Genomic DNA, 19,897 nt, shown 5'->3' with positions numbered 1-19,897 from the left:
AAGTGGACCCCTCTCAACCACGACTATGGAAAGATGATGAAGACTTGAGGATGACCTCTATAATACCTCAAGGAAAAGGAATGAGTAAAGTGCTAACAAAAGAAGAACTTCGTAAGTTAAATAGTTTTTGTGTGCTCAATAGTGATGTAATGAGCAAATGGGTGACACTATATAATGAAGCAAGGGCAAGAAGAAAAAGTGAAAGACAAGCATTTCGCACCAGATATGGACGTAATGTCTCATTTTCATATCATCTAAATGCTCTCCCACATCATATTGATATAGATTGGTTACATGAGGAAATGGAGAGAATGGAAAAAGAGGAGGAAATTAATATATCTCAAGAAGAGTAGGAATATGCACGAGGTTGCTTATCAAAGGTGAGACATACTATCAATTAATTTGATTCTATAAGTTATATTTTATATAAATAATTGACATGTTTGATCTTAATCTTTTACTACTAGTGCACATTATTCAATGCTATTTGGTGTGAGGGTAAACATCTTCGAACTCAATGTATAGATGAAAAGAGAAATACCCAAGATTGTGGTGTCCTTGCTCACTTCGAGGATGCCAATGGTACCATGGAAGGTTATTGTGGCTTGATCCAAGATATTCTAAAGCTTGACTTCAGACGATTCTTTATATATGTACTGGATGTGAAGTGGTTCAAGGAAGTGGTAACAAATGGTGAGCATTGCACAATCAGACATCATCCAAGTGGTTTTGTAATCATTGACTCTAGAAAATTTCACCAAAACAAGAATGACACATTAGTACTACCTCAATAATGCGAGCAAGTATATATGCAAAAGCTAATTTTTTTATATGTATACATGTGATACATATACACAATATAATAAGTATTTAAGTTTCTTGCTTTTGTTTTTCAAATACAGGTTGTGTATCATCCAATGGTAAACAATAACCGATGGTGATATGTCATCCCTATATCTAATCGTTCAAAACTAATATATGGTAATATTACCGACATAGAGATAGTAGATGACAATCCAACAATTAATGATGATGTACATGATGACACCATAATGGATGATATGCGTGATATAGTACAAGATGAACCTCACGAGGATGTTCAAGGAAACGCAAAGAAGACAATAATGTGATTGTCGATGATATTGATGAAGTTATTAAGCAATATAGCAACACATCTGATAGTGGGATAGACTTATTTGTTTCGTTACCTCTTGGTAACATAGACCTAGAAGTAGATAGTTTAGCAAGGGCTGATCTCATTGAAGATGAGATGGATCATTCATTGTAACATACTTAATTTGCTTAATGATTCAATGTGTATTCTTATTTCTATGGTTTTTATCATGCGCACACGTGTATACTAAATAATGAATAGTCAAGTTTAAAGCTAAATTGAATTTTCCATAATAAAAAGGAAGTGTTTTTTATCATCTTCAAGTAGAGAAATTACAAGATACATATTGCAATGCTTGCTACTAATTGTATAATAACGTTTCTATCGCTTGCCACTAATTACTTGTAACGTTCTAAATTTCTTTTTTCCGCATGAACTACCTCTATTAGGAAAATAATGATATAGTTATTTTTAAGGATAAATGAATTTTTTTTTAATTTCCCTCATTTCCCCCCAGCCGACAGTCGTGCTGGAGGGGGAGGGGAATAGAAGGTTTACGAAAGCTCCTCTGTGGAGCTCATTGGAGTAAAATTGCTAGGAACCTCTCCCTCCCCCTATAAAAAAAAGGGGGGAACACAAGGGAAGGAGTGAGGAGTCGGGATGGTACCAGTTTGAGGGCGCAATCAGATGGCAGCGGCCTTAGCTTTACCCTCCTCTCTCTCCCTCAACGTTTAGAATGGCCTCTCACTCCTCACGTATTCTGTCTGATTCCTCCCTCAAACTGACGGCATCTCGGCTCCTCGCTCCTTCCCTTGTGTTCCCCCCCTTCTTTTATAAAGGGAGGGAGAGGCTCCTCCCTCCCCTAGGCGGCAGCAGCAGAGCAATTTTACTCCAGTAAGCTCCATAGAGGAGCTTTCGTAAACCTTCCATTCCCCTCCCCCTCCAGCACGACTGTCGGTTGGGGGGAAATGAGGGAAATTTAAAAAAAAATTATTTATCCTAAAAAATTGCTATATCATTATTTTCCTAATAGAGGTAGTAATGTAACGTTCTACATTTCTTTTTTCTGCATGAACTACCTCTATTATGAAAATAATGATATAGCAATTTTTAAGGATAAATGAATTTTTTGATTCCCCTCATTTCCCCCCAGCCAACAGTCGTGCTGGAGGGGGAGGGGAATAGAAGGTTTACGAAAGCTCCTCTGTGGAGCTCACTGGAGTAAAATTGCTCTGCTGCCGTTGTCGCGTAGGGGAGGGAGTAACATCTCCCTCCCCTATAAAAAAAGGGGGAAACACAAGGGAAGGAGTGAGGAGCTGGGATGCCGCCAGTTTGAGGGAGGAATCAGACGGAATCCTTCCTTTCAAATTCCCGACTTCAAGGAGGGAGCCTTCCAAAAACTGCTTTGACAGATGGTTTAAGAGGAGCAATGGTGGAATTCCAAAGAAGAGTTGTAAAGCTACTTCCACGTCCGAACGACTACAATTGCGATGCCTCCTAAGAAAGTCCAAGGCGCAACCGCGGGAGGGTCATTTCCCGTTATCCATGTGGATATCTCACCCCAAACCGAGGTTTTTCCTTCTTAATTTTTATTTGATATTGTTATAATTCAAACATGCAATGTTAATTATTAGAAATAGGATATATTTTCGTCCTAATTGTTCACGTTGAAGGAACTTAGATATCAATACTTTTAAATGAAACATGCAAATTAAGAAAGTATAAATGCATTTCTAGCAAATAGCTTATGCATCAAAATGAATTATAAGCTAGATTATTGTCCATTAAAATAGTATAACTCGGTTAAGCCTAGAAGTATAAACTGCATCTCGCACTATTAACCCATATCGCAATGAATCATCATGGAAAATGCAGAGCATGAAACAACTTTTACGATGCATAGACTTTATGAAATTATCATTGCCAACCGCATAAATTAAGCAAGAAAAAGGTTGCTTATTTAGCATGAATTTTGTTCGCAAAGAAAAGGGAAGATTAGTATGCCTGACCTAAAACCGACAAGTTAGGGTTGAAAAATCAATTTATGCATCGTCAACGAATCATGTGGAAGTAATCTTGAAATTATCTTCTAGAGTTAACTAAATTGATATAAACCTAAAACACCTATGCTGCAAAATACTCGTTGGGAATGAGTTAAATTCCAAGAAACATCTATACCTTAAATACTTGCCCACATTCATTGAATGTAGGGACAGTGAATTGTAATCGTAAAGTGAACTAGGGTTTGTCCCTGGGAATCTTACAAAGATGAAAACCCTAGGTCTAATGACGTCAGTTTAAAGAACCTGAAATAAATTGTTTCGTGACTCCATTGTCGCATAGTACGATGCGACACTTGCGTAGCAAGTACGGAGTCATATGGACTTGTGATTGGATCACAAGGAAAAGGCCAAATTTTCGCAATGAGGATGGCGGATCCTTTTGCAAGTTATCTTGCAAGAGGATGAATAATCATCCTAATTTAGTATCCTTCTTGAGTAAGAAAGATTAATTGAAAGCTAATGACTAGCTGATAAACTAAAATAACCCATGAACTTAAGGTTTGCCCAAGTCAGGTAAATAGGGTACGTCCTAACCCAGGATATAGGGGATCTTGCCAAGTTGCAAGTCATCCCAGATCGAGTGCAGGACGCATTCAAAAGGAAGGATTTATTCCTTAGCAATTTGCCAACAAAAACGATCAATGGAAATGTTTGTGCTTGCTAGAGATTTTAGAGCAATGTTTGGCTTTTTTTGATCAATGAATTAAAACATAAATGGATATCTATACTTCAAGTTGAAGTCCTGAAGGGAGAGGCAACTTTAGTAACCCCCGACTGCCTGCCTAACCCTAACCAAGGGGATTGTTGACTGCGTTGGGAAAGTGGACCGAACCCGCCACGAGAGTCTCTCTATTGAGCGCTACTTGGAGCAGGAGGAGGCTTGGGTGCCAAGGGGGGGCTCTGGCCATAAATCCCTCGCCTTTCGGGTCCTGCACAAGAGGCTAATGTGAGTTGGGATTGGATCTCAAGGCCCGCATACTAGTCTACGGGCGGAAACTTGGAATAGTGATCCCTGTGGATTGCTAGATAGCCTTCAGGCGGATTGTGGATAAGCCTATGGGCTGGACTCTTTGTATTTCAAAGATAAATTTGATAACCTGTTAATAAGGAACTTGTCTGATATTGTTTTTCTATGTCAAGTGATAAAATTACGTGAAGAAACCAGTGCCTAACGGGTTAATCAAAGAAGCTGGTTATTACATGCCCAACTAATGTGTTAGGTAATTAAATAACTAAAACAACCCAAGGAAAGTGCGGAGGATGGGCCATAGGTCCCTCCTATGGATGGGTGGTCCCGAATTGCCGAGAACTTTTCTCAAATCATGAGGAACAGTGGGATGATCGTCAAAGGACGCGAACAACAAAAGCGTTGGCCTAGAGTCATGATTAAACCCGATTTATGTTGTTTTAGGGGAACGAAAGGCGACTATGCCTTATGGCAGAGAGGTTGAGCTCTGCATCCCTCTCATTTCCCATTCTCCTTGAACCAAGTGAGCGTGAATCCGCTTCAGGCCTGGCATTTCTGCGTAAAGTAGTTCGCTTGGGTCCGATGCTAGTTGCTATTAGGAAATGACCAATTAGAAAAATCCTAATTCAGGTCGATCCTAAGTGGGAACGGCTGGAATACTTCAGCTATGTGGGAGACGCAGAAAGCCCTAGATCGCAAACCCCGTGACATTCCATGGGAGTGCCGGGTGGAGCTTTCTAGACATCCTTTCTGATGGATTGCTAAGACATGTCCTAGATGATACTAGTGGACACATTACAGTTGGTATCAGAGGCAACCAACAACGGAATTGTTTTATGAAATCTTAATAAGAAGAATTAAAGCAAATGTTGATGTTCCAAATATTTCCTTACCTTCAATGTTTTCTTACAGAATTACAAAGCATGGAACAAGTTCTTAGTATTTCGAATCATGTTTATGACTACAATGCATTCTCCGCATTATCGACAAAGGGTTGAGATGATGAACATCCTAGAGCAAATCTATAATCCATCACCCTTGTACATGGAACGAAGATGGACGGGTACTTCAAGAATCTACTATATAGTCACCCACCGGTTTGCTTACCTACAAACCAACCTAAAGAGGATCGAGTGGTTGGAAGACCTGAAAATCATGAAGCTATTCATTTTTGTGGAAGCTCACGTAAACTCAACTTTACATATTCGAGGTCGGAGGGTTGAGATGAACTCATATGTATATGAGGAAGTAACTCGTGTAATCCCCGGCGACTGGATTAAAGTGTTGGGCCGCCATGAGAAGTATGGATTCCAACGGAAAGGATATCCTGAACTTCCAATGACTTACCGATTCCTGAAGATCCTTGACCCAAAACCATACTATTATAAACCCCTGTAGATAAATGTAATACAACGTTGTTCTCCCCAAACTAAATGTAACAGTTGGCTTATTATCGCAAGAAATATTGTATTCGAAACGGCTATGGCCATATAAATAAAAATAAAGACTTCTTTTTATCAATGTCTGATTGTGCATAAGAGTTGATAAAAAGATAAGTAGCTACATTGTTTACATGATAGCAAAAATTGGAGTTGTAATATAAATTAATAGTGATTATCGTATAATAATGTTAAGAAACCTTTATCCAGGCACAACCCCAAGTACAAGTTCCTAGTTCGCCTCCTACATCAAGTACTGGTGTAATGCAGGAGAAGAAGTTCCTTCTTAAGCAGATTAAGCCACCAGAGTTTGACGGGAGAGGCAGATTTATCCAAGCGGACGCTGAAATTTGGATTGCATCCATGGAGGATTACTTTGAAGCATCCGGTACTACACCCATCAATTAGGCTATGCTCGCCAAGTTAAAGCTCACCGGTGAAGTTAGGATTTGGTGGAAGCAATGGTGTAGGGATCAAGGGATCGCAGAGGGATTCGTTAACTAGGAGAAGCTGAAGCAAGCCATGCCCGGAAGATATTTACCATCTGCTTATCGCACGCAAAAAATGAATGAGTTCTACAAGCTAAAACAGCTGGGACTCACTCTTGACGCATACTATTCCAAATTCGTCTCACTTCTTAAGTATGCAGTGCAGATGGACATGGCATAGCGGGTATCCAAATTTTGTGCGGGTTTCAATCCACCAATCAATACCCGTCTTGAATCTATGCGTCCATCACATGTTCAGGACGCACTCATTCGAGCGGCACCTATAATTTGGGAGGTGCAGTCTAGACCAAGGGGTAACAAAGCTTGGTCTTACAATGACCCGAACGGAGGAGCATTCAGACCTTAAATGAAGAGAGTTCAAGGTCATAATCACGAACAAAGAAAGAAAGCAAGGATAAATAATGTCAACAACTTTGTTTCTACTCAAAGTAATGGCCGAAACCTCTGTTGTTTCCACTACAACAAACCTGATCACTTCAAGAGGCAATGTCCCAAGCTTGGTGGAGGACATCACCAAGCGCCCTTCCAAGGAACAGGCCGTGGTCAAGGAGCCGCTACCCGAGGAAGAGGAAGGACCGCCTACATTGTCAATGTGCAAAGAAGAAGAAGAGGAATATCCGACCATGGAAGAAGATTTCGAAAGGGTGACAGTCCATGCCGCTCTACACAAGAAAGGGCCGAATCGCCAGTTCTCAGTGATTTAGACACTGTCACACTATCAAGGTTAAGGTTTCAAGACCTTGATTGATTGTGGCAGTACACATTCCTTTATCTCACCAGTATGTGCAAAAAGTTTAGGAATAGCCACAATAGAAGCACCTACCCTGCTTGTGGAATTGGAACATGGTCATCAGGTTACTTGTACCAGGCAAACTACTAAGGGTGAATTCTTTCTGGGAGGAAAGAAGACTTCAGTCAAATTCAGAGTCATGAATTTAGGTATCCATGAGTGTCTACTCGAAATGGATTGGCTTAAGCCTAATGATGTGTAATATTTCCGCACACTGCGTGCCGTAAATATGGACTTCCCGCACGTCGTGTAAATCTCGTGCAAAGATTATCACCAGTGCCAGCAGCTAATCTATAACCACACGCGGGAAATGGAGACACTCCACCTTAGGAAAATAAGGCCGGGGATTCAAACCTGCATAGCCGCGGGAAAACAGCCTCTTGGGAAGAGGTCAAGAGGATAAGGTAATTGCAAATTTTTTTATTATCTTCCCCAGCCGATGTGTGGCTGGGGGAAAGGGATGGGCTAGTATGGGCAGTATGAGGAGCTGGGAGGAGAGAGCCATGCAAAAGGCCACGTGGGGAGGTCCCCTCTCCCCCCCTTGGACTATAAGAACCCCCTCTTGGGGGGGTGAAAAGGAGGAGATGGCGGCAGAAGACGGACGTGAAGGGAGGGCGGCAGAAGGCTGTCGTGTGAGGGAGGTGCCGGACGTGAAGGTGCCGAACGTGCTGGAGGTGCTGGAAGAAGCCGCCGTCGCCGTGCTGGAGGAGGTCGCCAGGCTGTCGTATGAGGGAGGTGGTCGTGTGAAGGAAGGGAAGGCGGCAGAAGGCTGCCGTGTGGAAGGTGGTCATGGAGAAGGGGTCGCCGTGCAGAGGAAATCCGCCGTGCAATCCGCCCAGTCCGCCATAGCCGTCGTGAAGCCACCCGGCCACTTCAGCCCGCCGCTGGATCACGAACCCTCCCCTCTCCCGACGTGGACGTGCTGCCAGAAGCTCTTAGAAGCTTCTCTAGGAAGCTTCTAAGCGGGCTTCTCAAAGCCCCCTTCCCGTGGAGTCCCTTTATAAGCCCATTTTTACCCCGGGATTCAATCCCCCTTTCCCAATGCATTCCCACACAGCCCATATTAGCCCGGTGTAAGTCCCCCCTTCTCGTGGATTCCCAACACAAGTCCCTTCCCACCGATCACCCATAAGCCTTCTAGGCTCGGATTTAAAGCCCCGTCCCACTAGATCTTCAAAAAAACCCAATTTTTCCCCCTCGGGTTTTGAAGAGGAAGCCTATAAGGCCTTCCTACCAAATTTTCCCACAAGGCCGGTCCTAGGATTTTAGGGAAGGAGAAGAAGAACCCTAAAGCCTCCATTCTTGCAAGGTCCATTTCCACAAACCAAGCTCCAACCCCGCAAGGCCTTCCATAAGGCCAAATTCCGCAAGCTGGTATTCCCAAGGATCCATAATTCGAAAGGGATCTCCTGCGTACCAGGGAGAAAAGAACAAGATCTTGAGGCTGCGTACTAGGGCGAGCAAATTCACCGATTGCGTAAGGGAAAAGGCAACCTGGAAGTCCGTAATTATGTCATGATGGGCCCTAAAAAGTCACAAGACGTGCCTTCGGAAGGATCTTCTCCTGGTATTTACGAGGATATTTCTCGGAGCCCACAAGTCCAGGTTTGATCTATTTGGATTCCACACAGAAGTATTGAATTAATCACGATAACTTCATGGATTAGGAAGCACTCATGCATGTCAAATGCAACTAGTCAAGTTAAATGCAATTGGAAAAATGAATTGGCTATTTGAACATTTATTAGAAATAGCTTAAGATATGAAAATTGATCGTCGGTACGTTCAATGGAGTTAATGAAAAGAGCATAAGGTGTCTATGCATTTGCAGGACCTTATTAGTAAGTTTCCTTTTGTGTATTCAAAAGTGACGAGCCTAGGACAACTGTTGCCTCATTACAAGGTTGAAATTATTGAGGTACACCCTTTTACTAGGCATGGAAAGATTAATGGCATGTCCCATTTTTAGATAAATCTTCCTTGTAATGATTCATGAGGAAAAGTTAACACCCATAAGATGTCATTCGAAAAGGAATAGAAGGGCACAAAAATGATCTATGGACTTGCAAGTGGCATGATTATTTGATGTAAGTCCTAGTAGGACCTAGGAAAGTTAGTGTCCAGATTATCAGGCATTTTTACCTTACCAAGGAAAGATAGGGTTATTGTGAACCATGTGATGCGTAGAAGCAGTAAATCGCATATTTACACGTATTGGTAACTATTGTTCTCCATTAGATTTAGTTTATTACCTTTAGAAGGTTCATCCTTCTCGCAATACAAGTATATTGAGTTGTCTAAGTAACCTAAAACACAAGGGATTCATATGGGCATGGCTCAGTCGATATGATAGGTATCCCAAGTGCCAAGTGCAATAAGAATTCGACCTAGTTTTACACTTGTTGCCAAGTCTAAACCCGCAAACCCAAAGATCTTACACACGTTCACGAAATGTCGAATCAATTGGATGTTCATGCATAAAATGATCTAAGGTTTTATCCTAAGGATCATTCGTTCTAATTATGAAACTCCGACGGAGTTGCAAATTTCTAGGACCATGGGACAACATAATTAGGAATGGGTTGGAGGATACCCTAAACCCTGCTACTCGGCTAGAGGTAATTCCGTGGCTGGAGGACGCCATTCAATGGGTGGAATGATCCCGTGGAATGATGCAACACATGTGCAAAAAGGTTGCAACATCGTATAGACTTGAGATTTGTCCACAAGAGAGTTTTGTCATCTCTCGAAATGAGGTTGGCAAGTTATTGAAAGAATTTAACTTACAAGAGGATGAGTAATCATCCTGTTACTCACTTTTCTTGGGGGATAATTGCCAAGGAAAAGGAAAGTTAGGTATTTGCCTTGAAGCAAATGACCAGACAATAAACTAAAGCGACATGGTCGCTGGAACCTACCACAACAAAACCTAAAGTATTGGTAGGGTATGACCCTAACCCAAGAATGATAGGAATCTTGCCAAGTTGCAATTGATTCCGGATCGAATGCGGGTTGCATTCGGAGAAAAGGAGTCACTCCTTAACAGTTTGCCAGCTAAACGATCACTGGAAATTGATTCTGCTTGTAACAGTTTAGAAGCACTGTTTGCATTGTTTGCTCAATGAACTAAAGGATGAGAATATATCTAAATACTTCAGGTTGAAGGCTTGAAGGGAGTGGCAGCTTCAGTTACCCCCGACTGCCTGCCTGACCCTAACCAAGGGGGTTGTTAACCGCGCCGGGAACGTGGACCGAACCCGCCGTGAGAGGTCTCTCCGTAGAGTTCTACTTGGAGCAGGAGGACGCTTGGGTGCCAGAGGGGGCTCTGGCCGTAAATCCCTCGCCTTCCGGGCCCTGCACAAGAGGCTAACGTGACTCGGGATTGGATCTCGAGGCCCGCATACTAGTCTACGGGCGGAAACTTGGATTAGTGATCCCTGGTGGATTACTGGATAGCCTTCGGGCGGATTATGAATACGCCTACGGGTGGGAACTCCTTGTATTTCAAAGATAAAAGGATAAAACGATAATAAAGGAGTTGTTTGGCATTGTTTTCTTTATGTCCTGTGATAAGATTACGTGAAGGAACCAGTGCATAACAGGGTTAGTCAAAGAAGCTGTTTGTATATGTCAAACTAATGTGGTAGGTAATTACATAATTAAAACAAACCGAGGAAAGTGCGGAGGATGGCCCATGGGTCCGTCCTATGGATGGGTGGTCCCGGTTAGCCGGGAACTTTTCTCAAAGTCTTCGACGAACAGAGGATGATCGTCATCTCCGAAACAAATAACGAGAACGATGACTTAGAATTAACTATTACCCGATTCACGCTGTTTTAGGGGAACAGAATGGGACTATGCCTTATGGCAGAGAGGTCAAGCCTTGCATCCCTCTCGTTTCCCATTCTCCTTGAACCAAGTGCAGCATGAATCCGCTTCGGACCTGGCGTTTCTGCGTAAAGTAGTTCGCTCGGGTCTGACGCTAGTTGTTGCTAGCTAACGACCAAACAGGAAAACCCAAAATTCAGGTCGATCCTAAGTGGGAACGGCCAGGATACTTCCGCTACGTGGCAGACGCGGGAAGACCTAGATCGCAAGTCCTGTAACATTCCATGGGAGTGCCGGGCGGAGCCTTCTAGACATCCTTCCCGATGGACTGCTAAGACGTGTCCGAGATGATTCTAGTGGACACGTTACATGATGCCCACATTCACTGTGGAAAGGGTTAAGTTTCCTTTCAAAACTCTGAAAGGAAATATGTCACAACCCAAGGTGAGGCTGGAGTGCCAAGAATCCAATTGGCCAAAGTATCTCGGATCATAAAAGGAGTCAGAAAAAAGGATTACCTGTTTACTTGATCAAACTCAACAAGTTAGATCAGAAGCAAAAGTCTAATGAAGGACCTTCTTGGCTAAAGGAATACGCGGACGTATTCCCTGAAGAGTTGACTGAACTCCCGCCTCAAAGAAAAGTGGATCATGAGATTAAGTTAGTACGAGGAGCTACGCCAATTGCAAAGAGACCTTATAGAATGTCCATACCAGAAGCAATTGAGCTGAAAGAACAACTCAAAGCAACTGCTAGATCAGGGCTACATCCGTCCTAGCAATTCATCGTGGGGAGCTCCAATACTATTTCAGAAAACGAAAGATGGGACACTTCGACTATGTATTGATTACCGATGATTGAATCAATCAACAGTCAAGAACAAGTACCATATCCCTAGAATAGATGAGCTTCTTGATCGTCTTCAGGGTGCAAAGATCTTCTCCAAAATTGATCTCAGGTCAAGTTATTATCAAATAAGGATCAAGGAAGAAGATATCCCAAAGACAGCCTTCAATACAAGATATGGGCACTTAAAGGTTCCTAGTTATGTCATTCGGACTTACGTATGCACCTGCCACCTTCAACAGGTTAATGCAAGATATCTTTAGGCCATATCTTGATGATTTTGTACTTGTCTTCTTCGATGACACTTTAGTCTATTCCAAACAGGAAGAAGATCATGAACCCCAACTTCCGATTGTCCTTGAGACAATGAGGTCACATAAGCTATATGCCAAGATGAAGAAATGTGCATTCTTCAAGCGTCAGATTGAATACCTAGGATTCATAGTATCAGTAGAAGGAATCTCAGTGGACCCAGCCAAGGTCAGAGATGTGCTTGAATGGCCAATACCAACATCTGTCAAAGAGATACGAAGCTTTCTTGGATTGAGAGGATGGTATAGGGTCTTCATAAAAAACTATGCTTTGATTGCAGCACCTCTGCTGGACCTACTGAAGAAGCAAACTTCCATTGCATGGTCAATTCCCGAACAAAATAGCTTTGACAGATTGAAGAAAATTTTGGTATCAGCACCTATTCTAAAACTTGTAGACCTCAATAAGGAGTTCCAGATAGTAACTGATGCTAGCATTCTTGCCTTGGGGTATAAACTCATGGAGGAAGGTCATCCAGTAGCATACTCTTCAAGGAAATTGAAGAGTCATGAAAAGAATTATGCTACGCATGATCTGGAATTGTTAGCTGTCATCCATGCTCTAAAGCTTTGGAGACACTACCTATTGGGTAACAAGTTTACTCTAGTAATTGACCATAAGAGTCTCAAATGGATCTTTACCCAGAATGAGCTCAACATGAGGCAACGTCGGTGGATTGAAGTGTTGGAGGAATATGACTTTGAAATTAAGTATCAACCAGGGAAAGAGAATGTAGTTGCCGATGCACTTAGACACAAGGCATTCCTTAATTCCCTAATCTTGCAGAACCCATCAACAGCTAGATCTCTAGCTACAAAAGTTTCTATGCCAAACAATCCAATAATTGAGTTAGCTAGAGAGGATGCATGCCATGATCCAGTCTACCAAACAATGCTAAGGGAGATCTCTATCAAAGATGAGAATCAAAATTTGCAGGCTAAGTATCATGAGTTTTCTATCAATAGTGGACTTGTCTACTATAGAACAAGGCTGTGTATCCCAGCAAGCTAGTCACTTAAGCAGAAGATATTGTGGGAAGCTCATGATTCCCCTTTCGCAGGACATCCTAGCTATGCCAAGACTCTCAATGTAGTTACGAAGAGCTACCATTGGGAGAGGCTTAAAGGTGACATTCTCAAATATGTCACCGAGTGTTTGTCTTGTCAACGTATCAAAGCTAAACATGTCATGATGCCAGGGAAACTGCGACCGCTTGACATCCCCCAAATGAAATGGGAATTCATCAGCATGGATTTTGTTGTAGGCCTATCCCAAGTCCAGGGAGGATACAACTCCATCATGTTGTGGTTGACATGCTTACTAAGGTTGCACACCTTATTCTAGTAAAGACAAACTATAAAGCCTCAGACATTGCAAGATTTTTTATCAAGGAGATATTCCAGCTACATGGTTTACCCAGGAGAATCATTAGTGATCGTGATTCTCTCTTCACATCACACTTCTGGAGAGCTGTCTTTGAAGCTATTGGGACTCAACTCTGTTTTAGCACCGCCTACCATCCCCAAATGGATGGCCAAACAGAGCGAGTAAATCAAGTCATCCAGGATATGCTTAGGGCATACTGTTGTCGAGAACCAAATAGGTGGATTCAATACTTCAACATATGCTTAGGGATATGACTATCGAAGTCCCCTAAACTTTTTTGATCCAACCTTAAGGGTTGAAGCTTCAAGGAAGACATTGGAAGTGATGGATGACCAAATAAAGTCAAGAAGACAGGACATCCAAGCTGCCAAGGATAGATAGAAGGCACATGCAGATTTGAAGCGTCAAGATAGAATCTTTGAAGAAGGAGACATGGTCTTCATTCGCATACGCCCTAAGAAGAGTTCCCAATCCTTAGGAGATTGCAAGAAGCTAAGTCCAAGGTATTGTGGGCCGTACGAGATCCTCAAATGCCTAGGACCTAATGCCTATAAACTGCGACTCCCTAAGAACCTAAAGGTTCATAATGTATTCCATATCAGTCTATTGAAAAAGTATGTACCTAATCCTAACCATATACTTGATGACCAACAAGTTGTAATGCCTAGTCAAGGAGTCCTTGAACTAAGGCCTGATAGGATCTTAGATATTAGGGAGAGACAATTAAGATCCAGAACCCTGAGAGAATGCCTCGTCCAATGGAAAGATTATCCCGAAGAGGATGCCACTTGGGTAGATGAAGACACTTTCAACCATCAATATCCCTAGTTCATCTCGAGATGAGGACATCTCGATTCCTCTAAGGGGGAGAGAATGCAATGTTCTAATTTTTTTTTCCGCATGAACTACCTCTATTAGGAAAATAGTGATATAGCAAATTTTAAGGATAAATGATTTTTTTTAATTCCCCTCATTTTCCCCCAGCCGATAGTCGTGCTACAGGGGGAGGGGAATAGAAGGTTTACGAAAGCTCCTCTATGGAGCTCACTAGAGTAAAATTGCTCTGCTTGCTGCCGCGTAGGGGAGGGAGGAACCTCTCCCTCCCCCTATATAAAAAGGGGGGAACACAAGGGAAGGAGTGAGGAGCTGAGATGCCGCCAGTTTGAGGGAGGAATCAGATGGAATACGTGAGGAGTGAGGGGCCATTCTACATGCTGAGGGAGAGAGAGGAAGGTAAAGCTAAGGCCACTGCCATCTGATTGCACCGTCATGTTTGCAGAAGGGAAGGAGGGAGGAGCCACCTCCATTAAAGCCAGCACCGCCACCTACAGACTACCCATAGTCACGCGCATCGACTGACAGCCGCTGCCGTGATGGCCTTTTCACCCCCCCCAATGTAATCTTCTGGAAGTCAGAAGCTTCCAAAGGGGGGGCCTCCTTAACCCCCCTTCCTATACCTTAATCCCCCTCCCGGTTTTAATCCCCTTAAGCCCCCTTTCACCCTCCTTGTTGTTGCCTCACCAAATCCTTTTCCCCCAGCTTTAAAATCCTCCTAACCCCCCATTTCACCCCCGTGCTAAAACCCCTTCCATGGCATTTTGGAACCCCCCCCCCCCCATGTTAAACCCTTAAGCCTCTTCTTTTGGGCTTATTAAACCCCGCCCCTCCCCCCATTTTTTAACCTTTATAAGCCCCCTTTTTCCTCTGGAAGAACTAAGGCCTCAAAGGTCTTATCACCCTCCATGTTCTATAAACCCTTAGGCCCCCTTTTTGCGTGGATATTGGAATCACCCCCTTTTTTTTTTCTCCTGTGTTTAAACCTTCTCTAACCCCCCCTTGTGGCGTATCGAAACCCCTTTCCTCCAAGTTTGACCTAAGGGTCCTTCGACCTTACTTATAACCTTTATGGTTACTATATTCCCTTAGAGTTCTCTTTTGCACCTTGTGTCTTTTCCATCCCTTTTCATTACTCGTTGAATGAGTCATTATAAGGCCATTAAGTCTTCCCCATGGCTTCAATGGGTCTTAGTCGTAAAAGCTTCTGAAACACCCTTTCGAATTCCCAACTTCAAGGAGGGAGCCTTCAAAAAACTACTTCGACAGACGGTGCAAGAGGAGCAACAGTGGAATTCCAAAGAAGAGTTGTAAAGCTGCTTCCACGTCCGAACGACTACAATTGCGATGCCTCCTAAGAAAGTCCAAGGCGCAACCGTGGGAGGATCATCTCCAAGTATCCATGTGGATATCTCACCCCAAACCGAGGTTTTTCTTTCTTAATTTTTATTTGATATTGTTATAGTTCAAACATGCAAGGTTAATTATTAGAAATAGGATATATTTTCGTCCTAGTTGTTCACGACGAAGGAACTTAGACGTCAATACTTTTAAATGAAACATGCAAATTAAGAAAGTATAAACGCATTTCTAGCAAATAGCTTATGCATCAAAATGAATTATAAGCTAGATTATTGTCCATTAAAATAGTATACTTCGGTTAAGCCTAGAAGTATAAACTGCATGTCGCACTATGAACCCATATCACAATGAATCATCATGGAAAATGCAGAGCATGAAACGACTTTTACGATGCAGAGACTTTATGAAATTATCATTGCCAACTGCAAAAATTAAGCAAGAAAAAGGTTGCTTATTTAGCATGAATTTTGTTCGCAAAGAAAAGGGAAGATTAGTTGAACCCATGCCTGACCTCAAACCAAAAAGTTAGGGTTGAAAAATCAATTTACGCATAGTCAACGAATCATGTGGAAGTAATCTCAAAATTATCTTCTAGAGTTAACCAAATTGATATAAACCTAAAACACCTATGCTGCGAAATACTCATTGGAAATGAGTTAAATTCCAAGAAACATCTATACCTTAAATACTTGCCCACATTCACTGAATGTAGGGACAATTAATTGTAACCATAAAGTGAACTAGGGTTTGTCCCTAGGAATCTTACAAAGATAAAAACCCTAGGTCTAACGACATTAGTCTAAAGAACCTGAAACAGATTGTTTCGTGACTTCATTGTCGCATAGTACGATGTGACACTTGCGCAACAAGTACGGAGTCATATGGTCTTGTGATTGGATCACAAGAAAAAGGCCAAATTCTCACAATGAGGATGGTGGATCCTTACACAAGTTATCTTGCAAGAGGATGAATAATCATCCTAATTTAGTATCCTTCTTGAGTAAGGAAGATTAATATTAATTGGAAGTTAATGACCAGCTGATAAACTAAAATAACCCATGAACTTAAGGTTTGCCCAAGTCGGGTTAATAGGGTACGCCCTAACCCAAGATATAGGGGATCTTGCCAAGTTGCAAGTCATCCCGGATCGAGTGCAGGATGCATTCGAAAGGAAGGATTTTTTCCTTAGCAATTTGCCAACAAAAACGATCAATGGAAATGTTTGTGCTTGCTAGAGATTTTAGAGCACTGTTTGGCTTTGTTTGATTAATAAATTAAAAGATAAATGGATATCTATACTTCAGGTTGAAGTCCTGAAGGGAGAGGCAGCTTCAGTTACCCTCGACTGCCTGCCTAACCCTAACCAAGGGGGTTGTTGACCGCACCGGGAAAGTGGACCGAACCCGCCGCAAGAGGTCTCTTCGTTGAGCGCTACTTGGAGTAGGAGGATGCTTGGGTGCAAGGGGGGGCTCTGGCCGTAAATCCCTCACCTTCCAGGTCCTGCACAAGAGGCTAATGTGACTCGGGATTGGATCTCGAGGCCCGCATACTAGTCTACGGGTGAAAACTTGGAATAGTGATCCCTATGGATTGCTGGATAGCCTTCGGGCGGATTGTGGATACACCTACGGGATGGACTCTTTGTATTTCAAAGATAAATATGATAACCTATTAATAAGGAACTTGTCTGATATTGTTTTTTTATGTCAAGTGATAAAATTACGTGAAGAAACCAGTGCCTAACGGGTTAATTAAAGAAGCTGGTTGTTACATGTTCAACTAATGTGTTAGGTAATTAAATAACTAAAACAAACCCAGGAAAGTGCGGAGGATGGGCCATAGGTCCGTGCTACGGATAGGTGGTCCCGGTTGCCTAGGAACTTTTCTCAAATCACAAGGAACAGCAGGATGATCGTCAAAGGACACGAACAACAAAAGCGTTGACCTAGAGTTATGATTAAACCTGATTTACGTTGTTTTAGGGGAACAGAAGGGGGCTATGCCTTATGGCAAAGAGGTTGAGCTTTGCATCCCTCTCCTTTTCCATTCTCCTTGAACCAAGTGCAACGTGAATCCGCTTCAGACCTGGCATTTCTGCGTAAAGTAGTTCGCTTGGGTTAGATGCTAGTTGCTGTTAGGAAATGACCAATCAAGAAAACCCTAATTCAGGTCAATCCTAAGTGGGAACGGCTGGAATACTTCCGCTACATGGCAGACGCAGAAATCCCTAGATCGCAAACCCCGTAACATTCCATGGGAGTGTCGGGCGGAGCTTTCTAGACATCCTTTCCGATGGACTGCTAAGAGTGTCCTGGACAATACTAGTGGGGCACGTTAGAGTTGGTATCAGAGCCAACCAACAACGGAATTGTTTTATTTGAATCTTAATAAGAAGAAGTAAAGCAAATGTTGATGTTCCAAACATTCCCTTACCTTCAATGCTATCTTGTCGGATTACAAAGCGTGGAACAAGTTCTTAGTATTTTGAATCATGTTTATGACAATGCATTCTCCGCATTATCGATAAAGGGTTGAGACGATGAACATCCTAGAGCAAATCTATAATCCATCACCCTTGTACATGGAACAAAGATGGACGGGTGCTTCAGGAATCTACTATATAGCCGCCCACTGGTTTGCTTGTCTACAAACCAACCTAAAGAGGATCAAGTGGTTGGAAGACCTGAAAGTCATGAAGCTGTTCATTTTTGTGGAAGCTCACGTAAACTCAACTTTACATATTCGAGGTCGGAGGGTTGAGATGAGATCATATGTATATGAAGAAGTAACCCATGTAATCCCTGTCGACAAGATTAAAGTGTTGGGCCACCATGAGAAGTATGGATTCCAACGGAAAGGATATCCTGAACTTCCAATGACTTACCGATTCCTGAAGATCCATGACCCGAAACCATACTATTATATAGTTCATGTAGATAAATGTAATACAACATTGTTCTCCCCAAACTAAATGTAACAGTTGGCTTATTATCGTAAGAAATGTTGTATTCGAAAGGGCTATGGCCATATAAATACAAATAAAGACTTCTTTTTATCAATGTCTGATTGTGCATAAGAGTTGATAAAAAGGTAGGTAGCTACATTGTTTACATGATAGCAAAAATTGAAGATGTAATATAAATCAATAACGATTATTGTATAATAACATTAAGAAACCTTTATCCAGGCACAACCCCAAGTACAGGTTCCTAGTTCGCCTCCTACATCAAGTACTGGTGTAATCCAGGAGAAGAAGTTCCTTCTTATGCAGATTAAGCCACCCGAGTTTGACGAGAGAGGCAGATTTGTCCAAGCGGATGCTAAAAATTTGGATTGAATCCATGGAGGATTACTTTGAAGCATCTGGTGGTGCAACCATCAATTAGGCTATGCTCGCCAAGTTAAAACTCACCGGTGAAGCCAGGCTTTGGTGGAAGCAATGGTGCAGGGATCAAGGGATCGCAAAGAGATCCGTTACCTGGGAGAAGCTGAAGCAAGCGGTGCAGGGAAGATATTTACCATCTACTTATCGCATGCAGAAAATGAATGAGTTCTACGAGCTAAAACAGTTGGGACTCACTCTTGACGTATACTATTCCAAATTCGTCTCACTTCTTAAGTATGCACCGCAGATGGACATGACACAGTAGGTATCCAAATTTTGTGCGGGTTTAAATCCACCAATCAATACCCGTCTTGAATCTATGCATCCATCACATCTTCAGGGTGCACTCATTCGAGCGGCACCTATAATTTAGGAGGTGCAGTCTAGACCAAGGGGTAACAAAGCTTGGTCTTACAATGACCCGAACAGAGGAGCATTCGGACCTCAAATGAAGAGAGTTCAAGGTCATAATCACGGACAAAGAAAGAAAGCAAGGATGAATAACGTCAACAACTTTGTTTCTACTCAAAGTAATGGCCGAAACCTCTGTTGTTTCCACTGCAACAAACCCGGTCACTTCAAGAGGCAATGTCCCAAGCTTGGTGGAGGACATCACCAAGCGCCCTTCCAAGGAACAGGCCGTGGTCAAGGAGCCAGTACCCGAGGAAGAGGAAGGACCGCCTACATTGCCAATAGGCAAATGTGCAAAGAAGAAGAAGAGGAAGATCCGACCATGAAAGAAGAATTCAAAAGGGCGATAGTCCATGCCGCTCTACACAAGAAAGGGCCAAATCGCCAATTCTCGGTGATTCAGACACCGTCAGACTATCAAGGTAAAGGTTTCAAGACCTTGATTGATTGTGGCAGTACACATTCCTTTATCTCACTAGTATGTGCAAAAAGTTTAGGAATAGCTACAGTAGAAGCACCTACCCTGCTTGTGGAATTGGAACATGGTCATCAGGTTACTTCTACCAGGCAAACTACTAAGGTGGAATTCTTTCTGGGAGGAAAGAAAACCTCGGTCAAATTCAGAGTCATGAATTTAGGTATCCATGAGTG

Source organism: Lygodium microphyllum, chromosome 28 (assembly GCF_053477565.2).
Source record: "Lygodium microphyllum isolate KBCC chromosome 28, Lygodium_microphyllum_v1.1.10, whole genome shotgun sequence".
Taxonomy (NCBI): domain Eukaryota; kingdom Viridiplantae; phylum Streptophyta; class Polypodiopsida; order Schizaeales; family Lygodiaceae; genus Lygodium; species Lygodium microphyllum.
Note: the sequence above shows the minus strand (reverse complement) of the source record.